This window comes from Atractosteus spatula, chromosome 15 (assembly GCF_055471065.1).
Source record: "Atractosteus spatula isolate fAtrSpa1 chromosome 15, fAtrSpa1.hap1, whole genome shotgun sequence".
Classification (NCBI taxonomy): domain Eukaryota; kingdom Metazoa; phylum Chordata; class Actinopteri; order Semionotiformes; family Lepisosteidae; genus Atractosteus; species Atractosteus spatula.
In genome coordinates, this window is record NC_142720.1 from 10,797,074 (window position 1) to 10,812,956 (window position 15,883).

Sequence of the window (15,883 nt, forward strand, 5' to 3'; positions counted from 1 at the left end):
ACAGAAGTCATATCTCAGCTTATAGAAATCATATTGTTGCTGCCATGCCTAAAAAATACTGAGTTAATTAGCCAGTCTTTTTGCATAGGAACACTTTGCAGTATAGGATACAAATTGACGAGAACAGAAGGGCAGTTAGACAGCTATCCCTAGAACCCTAATTTCCTGTATTGTAATTTTATTTCATCAAACAGTCCTTCAACAAAATAAGTTTGCATAAGAGGCTGCATTTTGATTAACAGTTAATTACGTGGTGTGGGAGTGTAAAATATTACTGTAGTCTGTTAGGTGCAGTTCTAAATCAGGTCTGGTGTGATGAAACCTGTAAGGCGTTAAGTCAATTGAGATTGTCCAGGCAACTTGAATTTGCTAACAAATTGGCAGTCAGGCAGCCATAGGCAAGTTGCTGTGATAATAGTTTGAGTTGTGATTAAATGGCTGCTGTGTGGCCATTTTAGTATGCACAGAGTTGGCTGTCTCATGTTAGTGGTACAGTATATTCACTTGAATGATACCTACTGCTTTTGGAGCTGATTTGGCCAGACTGTTTTAAATCATAGGAGTTAATTTTAAAGACGTCTGTAGACAATTAGCTAAACATTCTGAGCAGGAGCAGTTTTGCGTGGTAAGTTTTCTCTCAAAATGTTTTATGACCCGTTTATCTTTCTTGGTTGTGTTCGATATCTTTTGCATGAGCTGAGAATGATGCCTGTCCCGTATATGTGTATGAATCAGTGCATTAAAGCAGAATGTTATTTCTTTTCCTAATGCTCATAACTCAATACTTTTTCCTAGAAATGGTCTTTGTTTTCACACACCCCATTCTTGATTTATATATAATCTGGTACTTTTGATGGCCTGTGCTTTTAGGAGGGTCTAGACTTCTCTAAAATTAGAGACATATGTGCCTTTAATTTAGGCCTTTCTTCATGCAGAAGGTGGCTTGTATGCATGTGTAACTGAATTTCTTCCACAAGCATTTCGTGCTCCTTCTTGTTATTGCAGTTGTGCCAAATTAAGTTCTTACACAGTGCCCTACTTTCCAAATACTGAGTTTTATTCTACAGAGAAAAAAAGCATGTTAAACAACAGTAAGTCCTGTCAAAAAGGAGAGAGTAAACTCTCTGGTTTTGCTGTCATTCAGGTTTAAGTGCTTTGCATTCTGAGGTGGCTGTGTGGTTTACTTATATAATCATGTCTGTGACAGGTTATTCCCTTCATCTGTGTTGGACTTGCCAAACAAAGGTCAACAGTGACACAATAAATAAACTGTAAATGGCATAATAAAAAGAAGACACTTGAAATCATGCATACTTAGTGTTGTGGTTAAGCAGTTATGTTAAGTTTATTGTATGTAGACAGTGGGGGGGAACTTGTAGCTGTGAATCCCAAATGCTTCCTGCCTAGAAGGATTGCATGTTTTTGTCTCTGGTGCTGATACTGCAAAATGAACCGCTCCCGGCAGAAGACTTGCACCACATTTGACCATTCCTGGTATAACTTAGCTCCTTGGGGAATATCCAGAATGACCTCTGTTTTGACCTCTACCCTATCAGGCATCCTGGAACCTTTTTCGTCTTCTTCGTTGTCATCTTGTGAATTAATCTCCAGACTGGCTGAAAGGAATTCATTCAGACTCTCCGGCCCATCTGACCTTCTAGTTAAGGTGTGCTGATTATATTCTGATGATGATTGGCACAGCCAGGAGAATGGCTGCCTATCTGTGTGTTTGTCTGGTAACTTTATATTTATTGTTGCTCACTTGCCGCAAGGAGAGTGAGAGATTATTCTTTCCACTTTTATAAATACCTGATTTTCCATCATTTGTGCATAAACATTTGGAAAGAGGAAAATAATCAGTGTGCTTTTGAAGGCCTCAGTGTGGGTACATTTGTAATCTTAAATGGAACTTTGTACGGTTTCTCTTAAACAGCAAATGTGTTTAGCGTGAATGAGTTCAAGCTTGGTTCAAATTGGGATAATAACGATTGCTTTTTAAGAAACTCTTCCAGATTTGGAATTTTGGTTTCAAGCAAAAATGGCTTTTGACAAAGACCAAGCCTATCCAAAGAAACACTATAATATAATACACTATAATATAAAGAATTTACTTTTGGGAAATAACCTGAATTTGTTAGGTATATTGGGATTAATATTTACAAGATGTTATTCCACGTGACTTTTTTTTCATTATGCTTGCACTGGATTGTGTGTGAAAAATAGAATGCATGAATTATTCATTGGTATTGGTAGCTGTTTTTATTTTTCTTTGTTTGAATGTTCTAATGATTGGATGTAATATTTTTTCCTGCTACTGTGTGAAATATTTAATGTATTTTTGTAGTGTAGCAAAATAAATATAAAACCTTGAATTACATGGGGAACCGTTTTCTTAAACTGCATTTTTTTTCATGAAACAGCTGTTCAAGGTTAAGTATTTTGATTTGGATATTCTCATTTGTCTTGCTTGTGAAATTAAGTTCCATTAAAAAAAAATCATAGTCAGGCAGCTTAATTAGGATTAAAGTAGATTTCAATTATTTATATTTACTCTAAAACACTTTAAACGGGGTGAAGGGTACCATCCTGTGCTTTAAGGAATTTCAGCTGCAGAAGGTGTGGTCCTCAACACAGGGTATCATATATTCCAGAATGCTTTTAAAGTTCAATTGCTGTTTTCTGGCAGAAAAAAGAAAAGTGATGACAGCTCAATGAAAGATACCGCTCAGGCCTGTTATTTTGATCAAGCTCTGTTTATGAGTTTTGCTATGAAAAAGTTTCAGTTGTCCATCCTATTATTATTGGATATTTGTCCCCTTTTAAAATAATATGTCACTAATATGCTGTCTCAAAAAATAGAATAGTGAATAAACAACCCTTGAGGAAATTTCCATTCTTTCTATTAAGTATGTAGGTTCAGGTATAGAAATTAAAAAGGGGACTATGCAGTTTCTGCAGCAGGGACATTTCCTGGCAAGATCTTTAAAATGTTTTATGGCTTTATTGACACAAGCGGTGGCACAGTCTGCACTCTTTATCCACTTCAAAAGCTAATGTGATAGTCATTTACCACTAGAAGTTGGAGCAGAAAATCAACACTCAGTTCATAAGAAACAAAGTTGTTGCAATTACTGTTTATCACTTTCCAAATGTACTATAACATCTGCCTAGACCTGACATGGAACATTTAATTTTATTGGTGAAGATAAATTAATAATGCACAGACGAGTTAAGAACTGGAAATAATGATATCTCGAAAATATTAGAATTAAAAGTGTAAAACTAATCTTTGGTTGTAATCTACTTTGTCCTTGAGGTCTTTTTTGTCACTCTCGCCCTTCAGTCTATGGACTCTTAACCTTTTTAGCTCTTTTCCAGTGAAGTCTCGAAGCTCCCCTGTGGTTTGGCCCAGCGTGTTCATTCAGAACTGCTCTGTACTCTTGATTTAAGGAGCCTCAGTAGCAAGCAGTTGACATCCCGTGAACTGGTTTTAATAGATCTGCTTCGGTGCTCTTTGGAAGCAGGGGCAAAAAAATAAACTTTTACTTCCTTAAGCCCTGGGAGTCTTCACTGTGTTCACAGCTTTGGTGTGAAAATTCCGGTCATTTAAAATGTAAATTACCTTCAAGAAGTATCCATCACTTGAGACACCCATTTCCTTTGATGGAGTGGCAGCTGCTTAAGTGCTAAAGTATCAAACTCACGTCACTGGTACTGATCTCAAGGATGCCTTTTAGCTTGCTTAGAATTTATATACATTATATATTATGTGAAGTGTTTGTTTGCACTTTGGAGCTTTATAACTACAGTGAATAAGTTAAAATGGAGGACATTTAGGAATTCTGTTATTGTTATCTAATGAGATTTTTTTTTACCATGGAAATATTTCTGTTAAAAGGAGCTAAGCAAACTGAACAGGTATGAAGAAAAAGCCTGTCAGTTGTTATTCTCCTCAACTGGTCATGTAATACAAGGTCTTTACATTGCTGTTATTATTGGTTGCTTGAGCCAAACTGCCATCTACTGAGATTTGAAGTCCTGATCCTCGCAGTCACCTTACAGATCTTATTTATTGTACGGCTCTAAAAGTTGTGTGTATTGGCTTGCTGCGACCATGAAAAAGTTTTTTCCAGAAAAGTGAAAGTTGTTGGTAGTGGTTCCACTTAACCTCTGGGGATTAGTGTGTATGCCTACTTTACAAAAGGGGGACAAAACTTCAGTATATTGGTTGTATGTTTCTAAACTCCATTGCACTTCTAAGGTGACTTCATTAGACTTAAAGAAAACAAAAACAGTCATACGTGGTGGGTTTGTGAGCTTAGATGCACATTTCTGAGATGTTTAAACAACGGTATACACACCAATACATTCCCCCTCCACCTTCCTCTTTAAAAGATGAAGTGATGTACCGTGTATATAGGCAGCAGTAAGGATAGTGGTTAGGTTTCTGGACTCAAGGTAACGGCCTCACAAGACTGCCGTTGTACCCCTGGGTCAGGGGCTCCCCTAAATGCCCTGCCGTTTAAATAGGCCTCTGGGTTGTCATTATAAGCATTTTGTTTCTTTTTCTCATTTGATTTACTTGGTAAAATAACAAAAATCATCTGAAAGCTGTTAATGAAGCATTAATTGAACACAGTTGTTTGGCATGTTCCAAATCATTTGGGTTAAAAAGAAGAGAGACAAATTTATTTGTTCGATGCTCCCTGGGGTTCTTTCTTTAAGCAGAAAAATGTGCTAGACTCTCTTAATTTGCCAGTGCCAATGATATGAAATTTTTGCAAAACTTTTTCTCAGTATTGTTTTCCACATTTCTCCCTGAAATTGTTTGTGCCATGTAGTCACTTCACTGTCTATTCATTTCATAAAGATGCACATTTATGGATTTGGTGTCCTATAGATCCTGGCAGTCAGCTGCCTTACATAGTAAGTGAGGTAAATGTCACTGTGTGATCAATCACTTGACAAATTTTCTAAAAATGTGGAATGATGTGTTCCGACTGTTAACTATAATCACAAGTGCTATAAGTGCCATTGTAAAGGAAATTTGAGAGGCAATTGCACAGGGTCTACTACCACCCTACACAGATGTGTTCTAGGCAAGGTCTTTGTTAAATTGTTAAATTGTGGAGGGCTTTGAACAGTTTGGGCTTCTAAAACATGCTGTTGGATCACACAGACAGGTGATTGCAGTGGAAGATCGTTACAATAGGAATTATTTTTATTCAGATGAAGTACATGTAGTTTATAACCACTATTCTTGGTATATGATAGTTAATATTACATTTAATTCTTTTAATATATACTTATTAATATATAGTATATATAGTAGAATGCAGTATAATATCAAAGTATTTGTCACTTCAGTAGGATTACACAACACCTAAATAAAAGTATTAAGACTTTATCCAGTCTTTCAATGGCTAATTTTGGATAATGCAATCATCGTTGCTCTTTAAATATGACAATTCTGAGGGCTGCTAACCATTCAAGTGCAATGGTGATTTGTTTACATAGATTGCTTGAGGTAAATGTGGCTTCCTGCCTATATATTACTTACTGGTGGTATGAGGTGAAAAGGTGTATGCATTTATTTTAGCATAGCCCGGGTCCTTCGTTTGCCAAAACGTGGCTACATCCTGGTGGCCTAAATTTAGGATGGCTCTTCGGCTGCCTTTATATTTTAGGAGGATTCACACTTAAGAAATGGCTGCCCAACGCCAGCCTAAAACTCAAGTGTGTATTGGGTCTAAGGCAGGCTTCCACAGGAAGCCATTCTGTACTTAATTGGTGGGATGCCTGGAGGTGTCTGTAATGAAATGACATTTTTTTAGGTCTTGAGAGTTTGCACTCTGATAACATTCCCCTTTATTTTTTTGGCACCTCTTTTGTGCTTAATTGTAAGCAAGCCAACGCCGGATGAAAGACATGCAAGACTACACAGCCCAGTCATATGTGTGCCCGTTCTTAAGTGAAGTGTGTGCCTGTGAGCCAGCTACATTTAGAAATGTTTAAACAGTGATGCTGTAGTCTGATCTGCTATTTACCATTTAGACAACATTGACATCGAAAATGTAAAGAATACACAACCTAATGTTTATTTTCTAAATTTACATTTTAAGAAGAACTCTGTCACCCTTACTGTGACATTATTTTATGTGTAAACTTTAAATACACTCTGTGTGTATAGAACCATTTTACAGTTGTCTGTCTCAGTTATCATTTTTTGCCTGTTGTCATTGTTCGGTTCTAATCAGAGATTTCATTTTCATGTTTTTGTTCCCCCCTTTGGCTATTTTTGGGTGTGAAAAGAGAATTAGGAGACAGAGGTGTGCATTACAATAAATATGAATCAGTTTTCATCAGATGTTTTTTTTTTACATGTGTTAATGTATTGAAGTCCATTAATGTGAAGCTGTGGGAAAATGTCAGGACAAACGTATAATGAATGTAATGCTAGAAAGAGTGAAACCAGGTATTCTTTTGGGATGTTGTCTAAAAGTGTATATAAACCTGCATGCTGCAGTGTTACTATAGTAAAATAAATGTTTAATAAAAAAGAAATTAATAAAACATTAAATTTCTCCATGTTATAATATAGCCATTGTTTATGTACTTAACGGTATATTGCAACTACTTAGCTATTCAGAAAATGAAGAGAAATAAAAAATCTGAACATCTTGTGGAAAGGATGCTCCCATTTATATGAAAGATAACTGTTGTCCTACCTCATGATTCTCCAATAAATGAATTTGTTAAAGAAAAAAACACCTACTTTTTCACAAGGAAAAAAAACTTCAATAACATTTGAAACAGCATTTTCAAACAAAACATCAATGTTGTTTTCCCCAAAAAAATCTTTTGGTTCTGATGGCTTCATCGGTCCGTGGAATACTAAATAAAAGATTCTTGAAGTTTGTTGTAGGGAATAGCTAAATGTACTGTATTTTAACTTTGCAAAACTATTGCTGTCACTAATGCTACTACTGCTGCAACAAAGGTCTTGATGTTTGTTTTTTGTAGTGAGCCACAGTATCAGCTGTATTAGTTTTGAACAGAATTTATTTTCCAGTTCTCTGAATGATACACGGTGACTTCCTCATATTGGGTTTGTGTCAAGTTAACTCACAGGTGAGTGAATCTGGCCAGACCAGTTTTATGTTATACTATAAGATGCATGTGTTGTGTTTTTAGTAATTATTGGAAGGAAGAAAGTCTAGTATACAAAAAAATTACAGCTTGCTTGTAGAAGCATTCCACATCACTTCAGCATGCATGTTCCCTTCATGTAAATAGCGTTTCCTAAGTCACGTGACCGCATTCACACCAGATAACACTCTGTCCTTTGTTTTCATCACACAGGACACAAGTCTTCTTCCAGTCATTCAGCATTTTCTGACCCTTTGGAATGACCCAAAATAGCTCTGGCTGGAGCTTGAAAGGAGTCAGTAGCATTGCTGGGTCAAACATGATCGCCATGGCTACTATCTGAGATCAAAGGGTTAGAGTTCACAAAGTGTAATGATGTCAAACACATTTTTAAATGTTTCCAACACTCTTTTTGTCCGTGTACTAAGCAGCTGACCATAATTAAAATGACAAAAGCATAGACGACCCCCTCTGATAATTTGATTTGTTGGAGAGAGCTCTGAAAAGTTAGTGGTTTGCTGTCAGACATGAGTGTTTATCTTGGTGCGGAGGTGATGATGCTCAGAACAGAGGTGGTTGAATCTGAAGTGGAAGAAAGCGTTTGTGAAACGGCAAAAAAAAAAGTACTAGTTGGTATAAGCCCAGCATTTAAATATTGTCCCACAGTTCACTTTTGTATTGTTTTGTGTGTTTGTTTTGTTTTGAGAAAGCAATGGACACTAAAACAGTAAATGGCAATTGGTGTGCATACTTGATCAAGGCGTTTGCAGAGTGCTCCTGAATTGCAATCAACAACACCTACAGAAAAAAAAAAGGCAGAAGAGGACGTGAGGTCAATGATTAGAGCTCACTTTTTTGTCAATTGCTTTTGAACCGCTTAGCTTCTGTATACTTGGAGTAAGTATTTGATAGACCTCATCTGGATCTAGCTCTGGTGCCAGATGAGGTGTTAGATATAGGAGAGATTACTTGTTTTAAACAGATTAACAGGCTGTTAGCAGTTAGTATGCAATTAGCAGGTGGTGTGGGATTCTTCAGGGTGAAGAGGCATGGAGGTCACAGAATTATGGTAAAAGATAAAAAATACTTGTCTGACTAATAAACTGGTGCGTCTTTTGGCAGGTGTTTGGTGAGTGTCCTATTTGTTTTTCAGAGAATACTTAAAAGTGAGTTTTGCAGCTTTTGTAAGGTCATGACTTCCATTGTAATGCATAAATGCCATCACCGTACACTAAATACACTGTGGAATTTGTTAATATGACACTAAAAAAAAACACTTTTCAGTTAAACAATAACTTGGGACCTGCCACTAAGTACCTACTACTTAGTTCTTAAGTTAAACTGAAAACATAATGTTCCTCCTTAGCCCAGCCAAGATGGTAATGTGCTCTAAAAGCTGTTTGTTTACACAGACTTTACCAGGTGCTCCTCTGTTACAACACGACTGTGAAATACACTGTGCAGCTGGAATTGCTAATTTAGCTAAAGTGAGGGGAAAACAAATAAGAGATGAAGCACACGGCTCCTCAGGAAGCTGCAGTCTGAATATTTCAACTTCATCCTGCTTAAACCTGGAGCAGTAATGTGTTTTAAATCCATTGATTCCAGGCAGGTGATAGAATTTCAATATCCCTAAATTACACACATTCTGAACACTTCTACGGATCAGTAAACAGGCACTATAAAGTCTAAGCTGTCAAGTAAAGGATTTTGGTAGCAACTGTTTGTTGTAAGATTTGACAATAGGAGGCGGGGTGCCACCAGTAAAGTTAAAACGGACAAACGACCAATAATTAATTTCTTTTCATATCCTTTGGCCTCATTATGGGGTTCTACACTGCTTTGTTACTTGCAGGCCTTGCCTTGTGTTGTGTTTTGTCAGCCAATTACAGACCTAGAGTATGAACACTTGACTTATTAGTGAGCAATGAGCACTTGGCTGTTGAGGACAGAGCTTTAAAGTGGGTGGTTTGGTTTGTACCTGTTATCCTTAAATTAAGCACCTTATTTCTTCACAAGGGATTGTTTGTTATAAGGGAAGAGATTAGTACTTTGATTCCCCCTTTATCTTGCAATACACAAATAACACGAGAGCTTGCAAGGATGATGGTGATGATATCAAGGGTGTGCATAAGTAATACGCTTATGCTGGAAGCCAGGGCCAGTCATGCTTGCAAGAGTGGGCTGTTATCCAACTATTATCAAAGCATGAGTTGCAAATAAACTAATCAAAGATACTGTTAAAGTATTGTAATGCTGAATAAATAGTCTCAGCTTTTCCATATTTATAAAAATATTTAAAAATAAAATTAAATATTAGGCTTAAATTGCTTAATGTTTTAGCCATTACACATCAGATTTCATGACATATCAGATACTTTGAAATCAAAGAGTTTTTTAAAATTTTTGGATCACTAGTTATTGTTGCATCCACCCGATCTGGAATAGTCAACTGTGTGTTTTTCACATCTGAGCTCACAGCTATGATGTGTGTGTACGTATATCAAGTTTCAAGTTTGTCGTATGTACCCAAGTGCACTGAAATGCTTACTTGCATGTTCCCTCACACAGCAAATGACATCACAAATTGTGGGAGATGATTTTGAATATACGTGAGATTAGTACAGAATGCAGTAGCAGCAATATACTATATATTAGAAAGTTTTTTTTTAGGATCACTAGTTATTGTTACATCCACCTGATCTGGAATTGTCAGTTGTGTGTTTTTCACATCTGAGCTCACAGCTATGATGTGTATGTACGTATACCAGTTTTATTTTCTTTTAAAAAAAACACATGAGATTAGTACAGAATGCAGTAGTAGCAATATACTGTTTATTAGAAGGGTAACAGCTGTAATCTCCAGCAGCTTTTAAGCAGCAGCAATATGCAGTAGTGACAGTATTATGAGTTTAGTGCAAAAGCAGTGGGGTGTAAAGTAGGGGTAGGAGGATTAAGAGGTGGTGTTCAGACATGTTATGGCTTCGAGAAAAATGTGTGTATAGTACGTACTTGTATATATACACATGTGTTTGTGTTGTACAGTATGATGTAACATATTTGATGGCTCCTCCAACCTGACCACCTTCAAGCCACTTGTCTTTTAATACAATAATAATAATTCCTTGCACTTATATAGCTCTTTTCTAGACACTCCACTCAAAGCTCTTTACAGGTTTTGGGGACTCCCCTCCACCACCACCAATGTGCAGCCCCACCTGGATGATTCAACGGCAGCCATAGTGCACCAGTACACTCACCACACATTAGCTATCAGTGTGGAGGAGAAACAGAGTGATGAAGCCAGTTAAAAAATGGGGATTATTAGGAGGCCATGATTGGTAAAGGAAATTTGGCCAGGACGCTGGGGTTACACCCCTACTCTTTTCGAGAAACGACCTGGGATTTTTAATGACCACATTGAGTCAGGACCTCGGTTTTACGTCTCATCCGAAGGACAGAGCCTGTTTACAGTTTAGTGTCCCCGTCACTATACTGGGGCATTAGGACCCACACAGACCGCAGGGTGAGCGCTCCCTGCTGGCTCCACTATCGCCTCTTCCAGCAGCAACCTTAGTTTTTCCCAGGAGGTCTCCCATCCAGGTACTGACCAGGCTCACACCTGTTGAGCTTCAGTGGGTTGCTGGCTGTATCATGGTTAACACAGACCCATACAGGAGTCTCAGTGCTGATTGGAGGAGATAAGTAGTGCATGTTCCCAGGAAGTGCAGGGGTTACAGTCTTGCTGAGAGAGCCTTTGCCGGCCATCCCGCCCCACCGCTGGTGCTCACCCAACGCGTCTCTATTTGAGGAATCCCAAACACGGTCAGCTCATGGCATGACCCTTTCTTGAACCTCCAACCGGTGGAAATTCGGCTCAGTCCGGGGTGAGCATCCTCGTTGGTTCAGCCTTATTAAGTCTTTAATAAGTAGATGAAGACAGTATTCTGAATTTAAAATTGTGGGTGGAGCAGTAGCGCAAGAGATTAGCAATTCTGCCTTGCAGCACTGGGCTCTCGGTTCAGTTCTGGATCCGGGTCGCTGGGCGCTATCTTTGTGAAGTTAGTATGTTTTCCCCAGGTGCACATAGGATTTTACTGGGTGCTCTGGTTTCCTCCCATAGTCCAAAAACATACTGGTAGGTTAATTGGCTTCTGAGAAAGTTGGCCCTGGTGTGTGTGTGTGTGTGTGTGTGTGTGTGTGTGTGTGTGTGTGCGCGTGCGTGCCCTGCTGTGGACTGCCATTCCCATCTAGGGTGTATCCCACCTTGTGCCTCTTGCTTGCAGGGATAGGCTCTGGCTCCCCTGTGACCCTTTATTGGAAAAAAGAAGTTAGAAGAGGGATAATTCATTAATTAAACAGTAATTATTACGTTATCAGAAGTAAGCTGCGCTTTATGAAATGGAAAAAGGCACAATGACGTGGTAAAAGCCTTTACTACCATGGTAAAACAGACTATAGATGAACCCACGAAGACTTTAAGGTGTGCAGTGTGTTATATGTGCAAGCACTGAATAATCAATGCACTTTGTCTAAATTGCTGTGCAGTGTAATACCTTCTTCGGTTTTCAGACCATGGCAGGCCACTAAGGACTTCCCTCAGCAAGCCGGGCCTGTTCATGGCACCTTTCTAGTTCCTGAGGAAATGTTTTTCTGGTTTTTCTTATACTGATGATACTGTAGGGAAATGGTGATTTCTTCCTTCAGGTTTCTTTAGAAAAAAAAACTAACCCCCCCACGACAAAAAAAAAATATTGAACCACATGCAGTTGTCCTCCATTTTTGTGTTGACACAGAAGTAAACAGTAAACAATATAAAGTTTTTTACCATTGATAGTTTACCCTCTTTTTATTTTCTTCACAAATAATTAGTGAAGGGTCAGAACATCTGTATTAATCTTTCCTCTGACCACTGTATGAACAATGAAACCTTTATATATAGTATATATTTTTAGTCTAAACTTAATGTTAGAGAGCTTAATATTAAAGTGTTCAGTCTTGAGCTAATAAAGTAACAAGAAAGCTAAACTAAAAGACATTTACATTCCAATAAAAAACAATTTCCATTTAATTTTTCTTAACTGGTGCACTGTAGAGTTTTGTTCTAGAACATCTTTTGATTATTTCTCAAGTCTTTTTAGGATATTTTCAACAATGCATAAGAATTTCATGGTTTTATGTTTTTTTAACACTTTTTGTTTGCAGCCCATGTGTGTTGCTTAAACATTATTGATGTTTTATGCCAAAGAAACACATTTTGGAGGGTTAGTTTTGTTGAGAAAATAAGAGACATGAGATTTACACTTCACACTAGTCAACTGCTGTGCTGTGCCGATTCCCTTCTGCTCACCTATGTAATTTTGACTTCACGTTTTGTGGTTCTGAAAAGGGTATTTTTATTTTATTCAGTCACTGCATGAAGCGGGCTGGTATACCTTAGCAGTCATACAGCTGGAACTAATTTAGAACCACTTGGTGCTGTAAATTTAAATTATATTGTCATCCTCCCCATTAATGTCAGTGCTGTAATATCTCACTTGTTAGATTTTCTAGTCCACAGTGAATGTATGTAATGCACTAACGTGTTATAGACCCTGTGTTTTTACACCAGCATTGGAACATATTTGACATGCTGGATCCACTGTACATCCTGTTTACATTTTGCCCTTATTAGTTTTGCTGATAGTTTGCCTAAAAGCTAAATATAGATCATAAACATTCAAATCGACACCGTGTTTGTATTACTGAATTCGCCTTTAGCTTTGGTTCACTTTAATCCTCATTGGAGTCACCCTCTTTGTCTCCAGGTCAGAAACTGAATTTCAATCCTCTGATTATTTGCATGGTGCAATGCATTAGCAAGTATTAAACAAACATTCACTTTTAAAGTAGCAGGATCCAGCAAAATCAATATTGCTTGAAAATATAGTTTCTCAGCCTGACCTCATTCCATCGTTTCTCAATTAAGTTATAATGTTCTTGCAATTTCATTTGCAAAGGTTTATTATGACGGTGCTTATTTATATATTTATATATCTACTATATAACTTCTAAATTAACCTTCATAAGTTAGCCATCTGTTTAAACTGTATATTCTACAAAAATAGTTATGCATTTTTACAATTGTAATAACTGTGGAATACAGGGTAAACCACATTGTTTCCTGACAAAAAGGCAGATTAAAGGGGAACAGAAGTGACTTTTTTATCTCTTTGCTACAGACAGTGACTTTAGTCTCTCTGATCCAGGTTTTAATCCCCTTTCTCTATGCCAGCTTGTATTCACTCACCCTGCTGGTGTTTTCCATTCCCATTGAGGTCCGGTGTTGTGCATCATCATTAGTTAAATTGTGACCATGCCATCATAATGGGAACTGCTGCAGTGCTTTAAAAGCCCAAACAGTATTTGCATAGTGCAGAAGCCATTAGTCAGGATGCATCTGCCTTTGATAAAAGTGTTACCAGTAAGGCCTCTTAACGGGATTTGTAAGAATTTTGTACAAAACGACCATCACAATACATTAAAAACGTATTTAGTTTTTTTTTTCCTTTATTGCATGGATTATGACAATACTGCACAGGGAAAAAAAATCAACGTCCTGTATATATTCACTTGTTGGCCAAGACTTTTTAGAACTAAACAGTGTTAAACAACAGACATCATATAGTTTTCAGAACGGATCTTTTACTCCTGCCTTAAATATAAGAGTTTTCGTTTTCCCTCTCCGGATGTAAAAGTGTTAACAGGGACATGACTGAAATCGGTTGTGGGCACAGGAGTGCCCACTGCTTTCACCACATAGTCCATTTCTTCACTCGGCCTAATCACCCTAAGAACTTCTGGGCCTATAGGTCAGCTGTGCCTAGGGGGCGCTGGCTGCACTGAATCATTCCTGACACGATGGAGAGTGTAAACTGCAGGTGGTTATCCCTTCTTCGCCCCTGGGAGCACAAATGGCTGGTTCACATGGACTGTGCATCTCCAGCCAAGGCCAGGAACTCTGCATGGCAACGACATGAGCTCAAAACTGGCAAGACGCAGCCAATTGTCTTAAGTGCATGTACATTTCTACTTATAAATCTTTAACCCGTGGGAGTGTTACAAAAACTTTTAAAAAGCATAACTGTTATAACTTGAATAAACTCTTACAACATTTGTTATTTTTTTTTCCTGCTGTTTTCGCAGTAGGCCTGGCAGTGAAATGAAAGATATTACTAATTGTAGTAAATGATAAACTGCTAGAGTAATGTGGTTTCCCTCTATCTATGTATAAGTGTAAGCTTACTCAGTGACTGTCTGATAACTGTTGATTCAAGAGGTAGCAATGTGGAGTACTTCCTGCACGCCATTATATAATATGCCTGAACTTCATTACAGTTAACTTAATATTAATAAGAACTTTTGTAATTCAGTGGGTTCAATATACAGTTATTCCAGAGCATGCAATGAAATATGTTTTTGTACTAAAAACAAATTTTAAAACCTAGAAAGCACCAGAATAATGCAGTTTCCACCTATCTGTGTGTTAAGTTAAACCTGCTCTTTAACACTTTATCAATTTACTCTGTTCAAGAGGTAGCAATGTGCAGTAGTGGTTAGGACTCCGAACTTACAATGTGAAAGTTGTGGGCTCAAATCCCAGCTGGGCCACTGCTCTTGTGCCCTTGAGCAAGGCACTTCACTTAGATTGTTCCAGTAAAATGCCCTGGCTTCTAAATGGGTACTCACTTGGTTTTGACAGCAGGGTTACTGCCCTCTAGTTCCCTCTTAATTCAATTGGTGTAACACTTTCTCTCTTCTCCACCTGATATATTGTGTAGTGGGGCTGCTGGTAAACAGAGGAGCTCCTGGTAAAGTCTGTGTAGTGGAGTAATCACTCCTCTCCTTTCACAGCAAATTTCATGGTAACCTTCGCTATCAGGCTGTTCAATAGAAAATATTGCTGTGGCTGTCTTGTTCATAAACACATTTTGGTATTGTACGTTAAGAGGGTCTGATTCAACATGTTCTTTTAAAAATTAAAGAAATAAATGCCTTTTTTGCCCTGTGTACAGGTGTCCCTTGGACTCCTAAGTATATGTGGATTTTCCACACAGACTGAGCTCTGTCTGAAACTGACATGTCTGAATCAGTATTTCAATATATGAAAATGTGTTGTCATGACAGGTTGGGTTTTTATTTGCTCTCTGGCTGTAGTAATGTGCTTTGCAGCCTTTTCTCCCATAAATTTGCATCTTCACAGTAAGTGGTGTCATTTTGTGACATTCTCAACAAAAGCACTTTGTCTTCCTTAAAGCAGCAAACAAAAGAACTATCGTGAAAGAAGCTTAAAAGATTTTTAATGTAAATAAGATTTAAAACCATTTAATGTTTTTTTTTATTTTGTGTTTTTGCAGTGAGAAACCTTTTTAAACCTGACAAGAACAGAGCTTTTCAGTTGCACGTTGTGATTTGGAGTTGCCTCTTAGTAAGTGGAGGTCTATCTTCCACCTCCATATTGGTAGTCTCAGAGAGGTTTTGTTGTGAGTTGGTTGTCCCTGTAACCACCATTGTGCATCATTTTAGACTGCTTAAGATTAATTTAAATCAGGAGCACGTAAGGAGTCACAAACATGGCCGATTGACAAGGTATGGTACCATGCTTATATATGTTTCATTACAGAAAGCTGTCAAAACAGGAATGGCTTTTTAAAGTATTTTTTAGAGTAACACCTAGATCGGTGTGTAATGTGGT

General features: G+C 37.7%; 1 protein-coding gene across 2 annotated transcripts in view; it reads left to right on the forward strand.

Annotated features, from left to right (window-relative positions):
* Positions 1–15,883, forward strand: part of macrod2 (mono-ADP ribosylhydrolase 2) — a 605,869-nt gene that overhangs the window by 106,185 nt on the left and 483,801 nt on the right. The gene's annotated exons all lie outside the window — the stretch shown is intronic.